Genomic DNA, 13,259 nt, shown 5'->3' with positions numbered 1-13,259 from the left:
CCAATGAAAGTTGTTGGTAGTTAAATGGTGTCTGTTTGGAATATCCTAGAACCCGCTCATTTTACCAGTATATTTTGGCCGGTATTCAAGATTGTTACTCGGTTCTTTCTGACTTAATGTATATTTGGTCTTCAACGTTCTGACCTAACAAAACTTTAGTTTTCAAGTTATCGTAGTGTTTGAATTATTTAAACGATTTGTGAATATTTACAGTTCACTCGAGGAAAAACCAGCAATTGAATACTTATTACTTTGTTGTACGAAATATGTTGTTTTCATAAATTTAGAAAATCGTTCATTTCAAACGGCTAATACCATTGCTCACCTAGTTTTTACAGCCTCAGTTCTAACTCAGTTTTTTCTTAGAGAAGTTTCAAAAACGACGTCCATCAGTTTTCTGGATTTCTAGAAAGTGTCTTGCTTTTTCCAATACCTAATACATGCACTGTCACATTTTCGTAGACCACCCCCTCCCTCAAATGATGGATGTCGTTTTTGGGTGACCCTTTAGTTAGCTTTTTGAGGGTGACCACAAAATTAAAAACGAATGTTGCACTAATGGTGAAATTTTTTTTTTCTAATAAAATTCAAGATGACCAAATTTAAAATGACCAAAATTATTGCATGTGAAACCTACATAGAGAAAGTGTACCTGTTACAACCCCTCGGTGTTGTGTCGCTCCTAACAACGTTATTGATCATGCCCCTCTGTGCGATAAGGTTGCGCGCCGATGGACTTCTGTCATCTTGCCCATGTATTGGACTAGAATAAAAAGCGATCATGGAAAACAAGTCTGAAATAGTGAAAACGAAAGTCATTGGAGACACATGCAGATTTGCTTAAAGCTAGTTATTTACAGTTTTCCTTAATCTATTATCATTAAAATTACCTAAAACTACTTGCTTATATCTATGAAGGTAGTACGATGAATTTGTAACTTTACGAATATAAATTAGAGTGTTTTTTCCCTAGATATCACGATAAAGTTCATGCGACTTATGCTAGAGTTGATGCTAACCTTAAATTATTAGATCTAAAATTATCACCTTCAGGTAACTAAGATAAAATACATATGAATTAGACAAAATACTTACTAAATGACATATAGGCAGACCTTATAGAGCTAATCAGGGACATTGGACATAGGACGGACAAAGAAACGAAGATTGACTAAACGTGAGTACTATTTTCAACCATACAAAGCAATTACTCAACTAATAAAATAATTACATGCAGGATATTAAAATATCTCCAAATACAAGCGGATATTATAAATCTCGGAAGACTTCTCTTTCTTCGCCACCGAAACCCAACAGTACCAGTTATGGCCATAGTGGTTCCCTATTTGGCCATGTGTGAAGCTTCGATAACTTTTACATTATTAATCTTTTCGAATGTTTTAACATCAAGACATATCCTATATCTTAATGTTAAAACACACAAAACCTTTCAAAATGTGGAAACCAGAGCTAGGAAAAGTTCTGAAATTCACACTACAGTAGGCAAGCGCTGCAAGTCACAGTCAGCGAAGCCAGTGAAACTCACGCTTATTGTTGCTGTAGGAAAAATGCCTTGAAAATAGCAAAACACCCGTTGCTAAGGACAACCCAAAACTACTGTAGAAAAATGTTCTATTTCCCGCATTTACAGCCTTCAATGATACTACTGATTTAGAAAATTCATGTACCCAACATAGGCTACTTGATGAGATTCACAATTTTGAACTACTGTATTAGAAGAGCAACGTGATTTTCTCAAAAACTCAAGCCTACTACTACTACCATTCCCAACTCTGGTGGAGACATTTAAGTTATCTCGTATGGTCTAATACGGAACCACTATGGCCATAACTGGTTCGCCTACCCTACTTTGATTTGTGTTTTAGGTAGGATATATTGAAAGAAAGATACGTGAAGAAATATCTGAAATGTATAAAAAAAACTGAGCTTTTTTTCAAACTGCTATCTAGCGTAAGTGGGATCCACTGATATGCCTGGGAAACAGAAAGATTTCCGAACAAACAATTTCGCCAGAGATGTCATTGATTGAAATAAATACGCCTCAAAATGCGGCTTATGTGGAATTGCCGAACAGATTTACCTGCAATTCTTATGGGAAAGGCTACCAAATATATCGAGGATGCCGACAATAGTCACAATTACATGTGATGTTTGAAGTATTGTAAAACGTTTCGTAAAAGTTTTCAACAAGTCTGGCTGTGTGATCCAAGACAGGATTGAACAGCGCATAAATGAAACAAATATTTAGTTTGTCTGCGTACGTCCGAGAAAATTACAAATAAATCACGGCATCAGCTTAGACTGCTGGAAATACGTAAATTCTCTTGTATTATTTTATATGGAAAATTAGAATCAAAAAATTAAGTTCAGGAACAAATGTTCAAGATTTTATAAAGCAGGACATCAAGAAACTTTTAACCTTATTTTTGGATTAAACAAGAGGTTCGAACTTCAGCCAAATATATTGCGAACTGAATGTCTTTAAAACATATGAAATGATTTTTTTTTCTGCTTCAAAACTTCAAGAGTTACTTGAGATGATTCGATCGATATTGTTGCATGCTGAAGTTATGTCGAAATATCAACAAAATTTTTATTTTCACACGAAAAAGTGATTTATATACCAAAGGAATATCCGAATTTCAGAATTTAGTGATGGCAAGGGGTCGTACAGCTCGGAAATTCCAATTGTTTTTCTACAGGGCGTTAATTTGCTCCTGATTACTCTAGGGTGTTCATAAAGATGTTTGGATCGAGGTCAAATTTTTGCAGGGCGTTGATAAAGCTTTTAATTTAAAATTATTGTTCTAGATACAAATGATCTACATAAGACAATGTCAGAAAACTTCAATGCGTTTTAGAAGCTTGTATTTTACAATTAATATCCTTCAGGGCGTTAAGGTGCACCTAATCTTAAATGAGGTCAAATTACTCCAGGGCGTCGATACTTGGATAGCTTGGAATTCTTAATTGATTTAGGGCTTTAAGACGCACTTTATCTACATAGGAAAAGGTCAAATTTGTCGTAGGTACCGCTTAGAATTTGCAATTGATCTTAACCAGGGCGTTTAGATGCAGCTGATCCACATAACACAAGGTCAAACTATTTCGGTATGTTGAAGCAGCATGGAAATTTCGATTGATTTTCCAAAGGGGTTTTAAGATTCCCCAGATCTTCCAAAGATAAAGGTGAAATAAAGTCAAATTACTCCAGGGCGTTGAAATAGCTTACCAATTTTAATTGATGTAGGACCAATTTTAATTGGATACAGGACGTTCAAATACACCTGATCTATTTAGAATACTGTCAAATATCTCCTGGGTGTGGATACATCCTGTAATTTACAATTGACGTTCTACAGGGCGTTAAGATGCACCTAATCGACAAAGGATAAGGACAAATTACTCCAGGGCGTTGATACAGCAATGAATTTATTAAATGATGTCCTACAGGGCGTTAAGATACAGCTCATCTATTTGAGGAAAAATCAAATTACTCCAGAGCGTTGATACAGCTTGACAATCTCGATTGATATTATACAGTGCTATGAGGTGCGCATGATCTACTTAGGATAACGTCAAATAACCGTAAGGGTTTTGTACAGCAAGAAAACTTCGATTGATTTGCTATAGGGCGTAAAGAGGCTTTAGATTTCACCAAGATCTTTGTGGACTCTTACTTCAGGGCGTTGATACAGCTTGGAATTATCAAATTAAGTCCTAAAGGGCGGTCACATGCACTTGATCTACATGGAAAAAGGCCCAAATTAATGCAGGGCGTTGATCCAGCTTAGAGTTTACAATAAATGTCCTACAGGGCGTTAAGTTGTATCTGATATACATGGAATAAGCTCAAATTACTCTGAGGTGTATCAACGCCATGGAGCACGTAGGTTTCGATTGGTTTTCTACAGAGCGTTCAGATGCTCTAGATCTCGCAAAGATCTGTGTGGAATAAAGCCATTTTTTCCCAGGGCGTTGATAAATCTAGGAATTCAATTGATATGTAGGACTAGCGTCAAGATTCACCTGATCTACATGGAATAAGGTCAAATTACTCCAGGACGTTACTACAGCATAAAAATTTCGATTGATTTCCTACAGGGCGTTGATATGTTCTAGATCTCACAAAGATCTATGTGGAATAATGTCAATCTACTCCAGGGCGTCGACACAGATGGATCGATTACAGGGAGTTAAGATGCATCTGATCTACGTGAAACAATACCAAATTACTGCACGGCGTTGATAAAGCTTGGAATTTTCAATTGATGTCCTACAGACCGTTGATATGAACCTGATCTACATAGGGCAAAGTCAAAACACTCCAGGGCGTTTATACAGCTCGGAAATTTTGATAGATTTTCTACGAGGCGTAAAGATGTTCCAATGTGTGAAATATAGTCAAATTAGTCTAGGGCGTTGTAACAATTCCTAAATTTCGATTGATGTCCTACAGAGCGTCAAGATGCGCCTGATATACCTAGTAAGGTCAAATAACTACAGGGCGTCGATACAGATAAGAAATTTAGATTGATTTTCTACAGGGCATAAATATGCTTCCGATCTTGCAAAGATCTGTGTGGAATAACGTCACACTATTCCAAGGCGTTGATACAGCTTGATCGATTGATGTCATACAGGACGTTGAGTTGCACCTGATCTACATAGAGCAAAGTCAAAATACTCCAGGGCGTTGATACAACTGTCTTCAGACCGTTAAGATGCACCTGATCTACATAGAATAAAGTCAAACTACTCCAGGGCGTTAATATAGTTTGTAATTATTAAATGATATCCCAATTGAGACAAGGTCAAATTACTCCAGGGCGTTGATACAGCTTGACCATTTTCGATTGATTTTACACAGGGAGTTTAGTTGCACCTGATCTACATGTAAAAAAGTTAAATTAATTCAGGTCGATGATACAGCTTGAATTTTCAACTGATGTCCTAAAGGGCGTTAAGGAAAATATCTGAGAAAAGCTTCTTAGTCGTCGACTAAGCGCGACTAAGCAGGACGACAGGGCTGCATATGAGAAAAGTTTTTAATAACTTTTGAAACCTTTTTGTATTTTTGAAAATTGTTTGAAAATTGTATTCTTATATAACCTACAAATGCCTGGGTTTATAAATCGTACCTTTTATATTTTTCAACTATTAACCTATAACAGAAGAAGAGCTTGGTAGTATTAAAATAATGTCAAACCTGTTTTTCAGTTAATTACACGGAAAATAAAAATATTTTCAGAAAAATATTTCAAATTTATTATTTTTCAAAGTACCGTAAAAACTTGAATTTTTGTTATTGCCAAAAATCAGTAACTAAAAGAGGCTTCAAGAAAAAATGAAAAAGGATAGGGATGTTCAAAAACAAAAATTATAAAAATCAAAAACCAAAATTCATAGATATGCGAATAAAAATAAATCATTGCCCAAAACGTGTTTAGACCGATTTTAGATAACTGAAAATGATGTTTAGATCGAAAATAAAAATTTGGGTATTAGAGGGTTAAGAAAACTTTGAAATAGCGTTTTGGTTTAAAAAGATTAGTTTTGAATCTCAATCTAATAACGCGACGCAACTTAACGGATGGTACGTGTCACCCCACAGAACAGTATACTACAATTAATTTGATTTATTTGATCTGGTTCCACTGGTTCTACGTAAATGATAGAAATTCAAATCAATATAAGGGGTTGTGATGGTTGTTATCCATGGCCATCATGTAAAGAAAATGGATACAGTGGGGGACCGAAATCCGTTTAGTCTCGAAATCGTAGACGTACGAATCTCGGCCCCCCACAATGAACCCCAACGCCAAGGTGTGATGCGACCCGTGCCGATGGAAGAATGGTTGAGGGGGTTTCATAAATGCTCAATCACACACGGAGCCTGAAGAGCACCAGGGCGAACTCTTCAGTATGCAGCTCTTGCTGCATTATGGCAGGGTAATGATGCAGTTGACCTTTATTTCCCTAGCGACTCGTGGGACCAACAAAATGAATACCAGTGTTAGCAAACCAAACAAAGGTGACGACTGCCTCACACAGTCGGAAAAGATGGAAGTGGAGAACTCACTAAGCCAGCTTGGGCTTACAGAAGACCAGCTACTGTGCAGTTCACAAGAGGAGATGGAATCTACTCCGTCCCAGACACCCAACGCACCGGGCAAGTCCAGCGCGGGACATTCAGAAGATCCTGGTATTCCCTCGTCGATTGAATCGGTGAACACGGACGACGACAAGGATGATGGAATCAAGGTCGTTATCAACACCCCTAAACCTGTACCATCCAAAAAAGGACCCAAAATGGACGATCCTATGGATGGTGAGGAAGCTGAAGGTAATGTAACTCCCAGAAAAAACCTAACGCGCTCACAAAGGAAGCAGCTCAAAGCTCTCCGGGAAAGCGGACTAAGCCGAAACGAGGCTTTATCCAAAATCCTGGCAAATGAGGGTACTGTGCTTGCTTCTTCTAAGCGAACGAGAAACGACCTTGATAAATCTGCTACGGTTGAAGAGGATTCAAAGCCGAAGAAGATGAAACATCAGTTAGATCCCCGAGAGCGCGCTGAAAAATCCTCAAGCTCAGTGCCACAAAATGGTGGGTCCAAACGACAAGCCACTGGTCAGAGCTACAGCGATATGACCAAGCGTGTGAAGGTCGGGATAATACCCAAAGACTTTCCAACCGCCCAGCTCACGACGGCTCAACTAGACGTTCTACAGGATGCTCTGTTGCTTAAAGTGGAACAACAGCGTGATGAGCCACTGAAACCCAAATTCTGTAACCTTGTCTACAAATCTGGCTACATGGTTCTAATTTGCAAGGATCAAGAGACAGCTGAGTGGGTGAAAGAAATAACACCTTCAGTAAATACCTGGGAAGGTGCTGAGTTGGTTGCACTGAACGAGGAAGACATTCCCCGCCAAGAGCTTCTTCGAGCATTCTTCCCTCAAAGCTCAACCTTCGCGGACGAACGCATTAAGGCTCTCATAGAGAGCCAGAACGGGTTGAAAACAACGAATTGGCGTATCGTGAAAAGGTCCATCCTCAATGACATCCATGTCGAATGGATCTTTACGGTAGATGGATCGTCAATGGACATGCTGTCGAAATCCAAGTTCATCCTCAACTACCGATTTGGAGAAATCCAGTTGAGGAAAATTAAGAGGACACCCTCCGTTTCCAACCACAAGCCGAATAAGGAGCTGGCCCAAGAAAATTCTGAGGAAGCCCCTGATTCAAACAGTGGTAAAAGGAACGCAATTTCTCGCCCAAAGACCACCATGAAGGCTAGCGTGTCCGCTCCTAAAGGAAAAGTTCCGAGCTCAGCTTCAATTCCCTGCTCAAGTGGTACCAACCCAAAGGTATCTAAAACTAGCAGTGGAAAAGAAATGAGTGAAGTCTTGACCACAGGGGCGAAACTCGCAGGCCTGGATGTGATGGGTGGGAAAAACAAAGTTCTGAAACCTAACCCGAAACAAAACCGTGATGATCCGCAACATCCAAAGAAGGGCGATGCTCGCCTGGATAAAAGCGGAACTCCTAAATATGGCGCTTAAGGCAGTTCAAGTGAATCTCCACCACGCACAGAGTGCAACAGATGTACTCTGTCGGAGATTCACAAAAGAAAAATTGACGGTGGCGCTTATTCAGGAGCCGTGGGTCAATAAAACCAGGATACTAGGTATTCAACTAAACTCATGTAAGTTGGTATATGATGATAGCCAGCTATCTCCAAGAGCGGCTATCTTAATACGCAATAACACTAAATGTTTTCCTATTACAGAATTCATTAAAAAGGACATCGTGGCAGTCAGGATGGAGGTGCCCACCGCTAGGGGAAAATCTGAGATCCTCATGGTTTCAGCGTATTTTCCTGGCGATGCGGAGAATATTCCTCCACCAGAGATAGCTGCGATTGTCCATTACAGCCGTATCCACAACATCCCGTTCGTCATTGGTTGCGACGCGAACGCGCATCACACCGTATGGGGAAGTACAGATATCAACACCAGAGGTGAGTATCTTTTACAGTTTCTTTCCTCCAAAAACATCAATATATGCAATGTTGGCGACAAGCCTACATTTTCAAACTCCATTCGACAGGAAGTGTTGGATTTGACTTTATGTAGTCCATCTATTTCTGACAAAATAAAAAATTGGCATGTTTCTGATGAAACATCAATGTCAGACCATAAACACATAATATTCGACTGGGAAGGGGGTCTAACGATAGAAAGAACGTTTAAAGATCCTAAGAAAACTGATTGGGAAACCTATTTAGCAATTCTCCAATCTGAATCATACATAATTGAAAATAATATTAAATCCATAATGCAGTTGGAATCGGCGTCCACCTGCATTAAAAACAAAATTCTTAATGCTTTTCAAGAGAGTTGTCCGACTAGAACAACTAGTTCGAGTAGAGATGTTCCATGGTGGAACAAAACTCTAGATAAGCTCAGAAAAACAGCGCGTAGAGAATTTAACCGCGCTAAGCGTACTTCCGATTGGAGCCTATACAAAAAAGCTCTAACAGACTATAATAAGGAGCTAAGGCGCTCAAAACGGAAATCATGGGTTAGTATGTGCGAGAACATAGAGATGACCCCCGTGGTAGCCAGGCTTCAAAAAACACTCTCAAAAGAACACTCCAATGGTCTGGGTAGTATCCGTAGAGTCGACGGTTCATTCACTGTAGAGCCAAGCGATACATTGAGTGAAATGTTAAGAATTCACTTCCCTGACTCAATTCCTCAATCAAGAATAAGTGAAGAAGGTACTGAGATTGTTGTTTCAGTTCCACAACAAACCATATCTTTGGTTTCTGGGACAAAAAGAGACGCAATTAAGGTTGCCAAAGAAGCTTTTACTTGTGCCAGAGTTGAAAGGGCTGTGAAATCTTTTGAGCCATTCAAATCTGCTGGCATGGATGGGATTTTCCCAGCGTTAATCCAAAAAGCGGAGAAAACGCTAATCCCACACATGGTAGAGATTTTTAGGGCGAGCTTGATTTTAGGGCATGTTCCAGATGATTGGCGTCAAGTTCGAGTTGTCTTCATTCCTAAAACAGGTAAAAAAGACAAAACAAATCCCAAAGCATTTAGGCCGATCAGTTTGTCATCCGTGATGCTTAAAATCATGGAAAAGGTATTGTGCGAATACATAAATTCTAAATTTATGAAAGCAATGCCTCTTTCACAACACCAATTTGCGTATCAGAGTGGCAAATCCACGATCTCAGCACTACATTCGTTAGTCAATAAGATCGAAAAAACACTACAAGCTAAAGAAATCGCTCTTGTAGCATTTCTTGACATTGAGGGTGCATTCGATAATGCTTCTTATTCGTCTATAGGATCGGCAATGTTGAGGAGGAATTTCGACCCATGCATTGCTACCTGGGTACATGCTATGCTAGCCAATCGACAGATTTCCTCTGAGCTAAGTGGTTCGTGCGTCACTGTAAAGGCTACAAGGGGGTGCCCACAAGGTGGGGTACTTTCACCGTTGCTTTGGTCACTGGTGGTGGACGAGCTTCTCGATAGCTTAGAAAGGAGAGGCTTCGAAGTGGTAGGATATGCAGATGACGTGGTCATTATTGTACGAGGCAAATTTGAAGACGTTATATTCGAAAGGATGCAGCTAGCTCTTGATCATACCTTTTCCTGGTGTCAACGAGAGCAACTAGCAATAAATCCTTCCAAAACCACCATCGTACCTTTCACAAAACGTAGGAAGGTACAATTGAGAACCCTTCTCCTAAACGAAACACAATTGACTTGCTCAAAGGAAGCCAAATATCTTGGTGTCATACTTGACTCCAAGCTAAATTGGAATTCACATCTTCAAACAGTGGTGCAAAAAGGCCTCAATTCACTCTGGGTATGCTCCAGAGCACTTGGTAAGAAATGGGGCCTGAAACCAAGTATGATTATGTGGATCTATAAAACCATTGTTCGTCCTAGAATAACTTATGCATCTCTTATCTGGTGGCCTAAAACAAAAGAGGCTACGGCAAGGGCAAAGTTAAATAAAATCCAACGTATTGCCTGTATAGCAATTACTGGTGCAGCACGCAGTACACCCACCTCTGCCTTAGACGCGATGCTTAATCTGCCCCGGCTGGATCAATTCATAAAGCTGGACGCTGAGAAAAGTGCGTTGAGGCTGAAACGAACAAAAACCCTACTATCAGGTGATCTTACGGGTCACCTCAGTATATTAAATGAATTTTCTATAAATCCAATTGTAGAAAAGTGTAGTGACAGGATGGAAATGGTAGTCAACTATGACATACCCTACAGGGTGTGCGCAAATTATCCGAACAGCAAAATATTGGAAAGATGATCTCGCGTTGAAAACAATGAAAAATCATTGTCCATGTATTTTTTATAATACATCTATATGTTAACACAAAATACAACTTTAAAATTTTTCGAAATGATTGCTTGTTACTGAGATAGTCAAATTTAAATTTTTTGGAGACGTTTTTTCTGAGGGCCGCTAGTCATACTGGAGATGTGTTATCCCTAAAACCTAGCAGAGATGAATCCAAATGTCCTATTATTATTTGAAGTAATCTACAGGTTAGTGGCTTCAAGTTAGACTGAAAATATAAAATTGTACGATTCAAATCTAGTGAGTCCTATGGGCATTTCTCTTCCGTCATAAAGCTCGAAAAACAGCTCCCTTTAAGATACCTCAATATATTTGGGTTGGTTTTGCAATTATTTGAAATCAGAAATTTGTCAAACTCACTTCTTAAAAATATAATAAGCCAATATTTGAAACCATGCAAGAACATTGCATTTATTATGCTTCATTGTATAGAGCCATGCCTTCAAAGTTTGTACGGATAATTTGCGGACACCCTGTATAAGGTGATCATGTCTTATCGTCAAGAATGGGAAGAAGGTGGACCCAACATCCCTCCAGGGTCTATTAAATTCTACACAGATGGTTCCAAAATGAATAATCTGGCAGGTTCTGGAGTCTACGGACCCCGAACAAGAACCTCAATTCACTTAGGACAGTGGTCTACAGTATTTCAGGCAGAAATATATGCTATCTTAGAATGTGCGTTACTATGCCTGAAGAGGAAATACAGACACGCAAGTATATGTATTCTCTCCGACAGCCAAGCGGCTCTTCAGGCGCTTAACACTTACACGTGTAACTCAAAACTAGTGTGGGAATGCATTCTAGCTTTGAAAAAACTAGCTCTCTGCAATCGAGTTAACTTATATTGGATCCCAGGGCATGCGGGTCTAGAGGGAAACGAAATTGCTGATGAGCTGGCCAGAAACGGATCTGCTAATAGGTTCACTGGCCCCGAGCCATTCTTCGGAATATCAGACAGTTTCTTAAAAATGGAACTGAACAACTGGCTGGTTAGTCAGACCTCATCAAACTGGGATGCATCTCCTAATACGAGTCAGTCAAAAAGGCTTGTAAATATAAACCCAAAGAAAACCCAACAACTATTAGGTCTAAGCAAAAGGGATCTCAGTTTATACACTGGTCTAGTAACAGGACACTGCCCCAGCAGATACCATTTACAAAAGATCGGTGTTGTTCAAAACTCCAACTGTCCCTTCTGTGACGATGAGCGAGAAACATCAGAACACCTCATCTGCTATTGCAGTGCACAAATCCATTGTAGTTCCAGGATATTTGGTAAGCCCTTCTTAGAGCCTGCCGATATAAGGATCGCAACCCCCAGCAATGTTATAGGCTTTATTAAGCTAATTGCACCAGACTGGGGGAATCCTCACACTGCAGCTTAGGACCATTATTTCTCAATAATAAGGTGTTCATGAGCTCAGAAGTACATAGATCATTTAGTGACATACATGTCACTGGATGATGTATGTACTATACATACAGTAAAAGGGTATATCACAATAGTTCAAGTTAATTGGACGCAGTGATTCAACACCCGACAAAGAAAAAAAAAAAAAAAAAAAAAGGGGAGATCCCCCAGTACCGGACACTTAAGCCACTAAATTTATAATTCGAAAACTATTGATTTCATGGGCTAGTGTTTCCCATTTATGATAAATATTATCATTTGATTAGCGTTCAAAAATAAATTTGAAAATATAAATATGAATTTTGACCATGCATTTTGATGATGTATCTTAGTACCAAATTGATCGATCTTGAAAGGTGGCACACGATCTGGAAATGCCTCGAATTCTGCAAATTTGAACATCATTGAATGTGTACATTATAGAAATAGTTTATAATTACCAAATCAATGCATTTGCAACATTTACAAGAATAATTTGAGTTTTTCTTAGTTTGCAAGATGCCTATCAAAAACCTCTTCTATATATGATGAAAAATAGCACATTTTACGATATTGTTCTGAATGTTCATTCTTCTTAATTTTATTGCATGTTTGATACCATGATCGACGGAATCCATGAAAAATGAAAGTATTTTGAGACACTGACGCAATAATTACAAAGATATCATATAACAAATCAAGCTGTATGAAACTGAGGGACAGGAGGTGCTTAACGAAAAATGTAATTTGTCCATATTTAGTTCAATTATGGTACAAAATACATTCATACTATCAAATTAGGATTATGTTCAATCATGCTTGAGTGATCCAAAGTATTTTTTTGTTATTCAAAATAATTACTAAATATGCTCAAAATTAAGAGGATACGTAAATTTTTTAAAGATTTTCAAACTATTCTACTTTTTTAAAAAGGGATGCATATTTCAAGGATGTGTTATTCTACGCAAACATTAGTCTACATAATAGCTTTCTTTTCCACTAATACACCATCTTGATTGGACCATATTTTTTTTTAATTTCTTTATTACTATCATTCCAAACATTACATTCATTTCTTATATCTAGGTGTTCTGTGTTATTAGACAACACTATCATCCTAATTTGGTAAAACAAATTTAAGATTTAATTAACATTTTGTTAACAACATATTACATTTCATTTGCCGTAGCAGTTCAGATTTTTTACAGGTGAGTTGATTTCACCATATAACGCATTAATCGTGGCAATAGAAGATTGTAACGATTTTTGCCTGAAATTATTAATTATTTCATTTGACATTTGTTCCAATGTTTCAACATTGGATATTCTATGTAACTCATTGGTACTATACCAGGGAGGAAGCTTCAGAATCATTTTCAAAATTTTATTTTGAATTCTCTGCAGAGCTTTCTTCCTGGTATTACAACAGCTAGT

The 13,259-nt window shown here is 38.4% G+C and overlaps 1 protein-coding gene across 2 annotated transcripts in view; it reads right to left on the bottom strand.

The window, feature by feature from the left end:
• LOC5569088 (phospholipase A2 inhibitor) overlaps nt 1-13,259 on the bottom strand; it is a 98,040-nt gene that overhangs the window by 28,700 nt on the left and 56,081 nt on the right. Inside the window, exon 1 of one of the 2 annotated variants that reach the window (XM_021849366.1) lies at nt 653-742. The exons of the other annotated variant lie outside the window; for it this stretch is intronic. The gene's annotated coding sequence lies outside the window, so the exon portion shown is untranslated. Of the gene's footprint in view, nt 1-652; nt 743-13,259 lie in introns of those variants that run through there. 2 annotated transcript variants of the gene reach the window in all.

The sequence above is a fragment of the Aedes aegypti genome, chromosome 3 (assembly GCF_002204515.2).
Source record: "Aedes aegypti strain LVP_AGWG chromosome 3, AaegL5.0 Primary Assembly, whole genome shotgun sequence".
NCBI lineage: Eukaryota > Metazoa > Arthropoda > Insecta > Diptera > Culicidae > Aedes > Aedes aegypti.
Note: the sequence above shows the minus strand (reverse complement) of the source record. Positions and strands in the feature narration are given on the sequence as shown.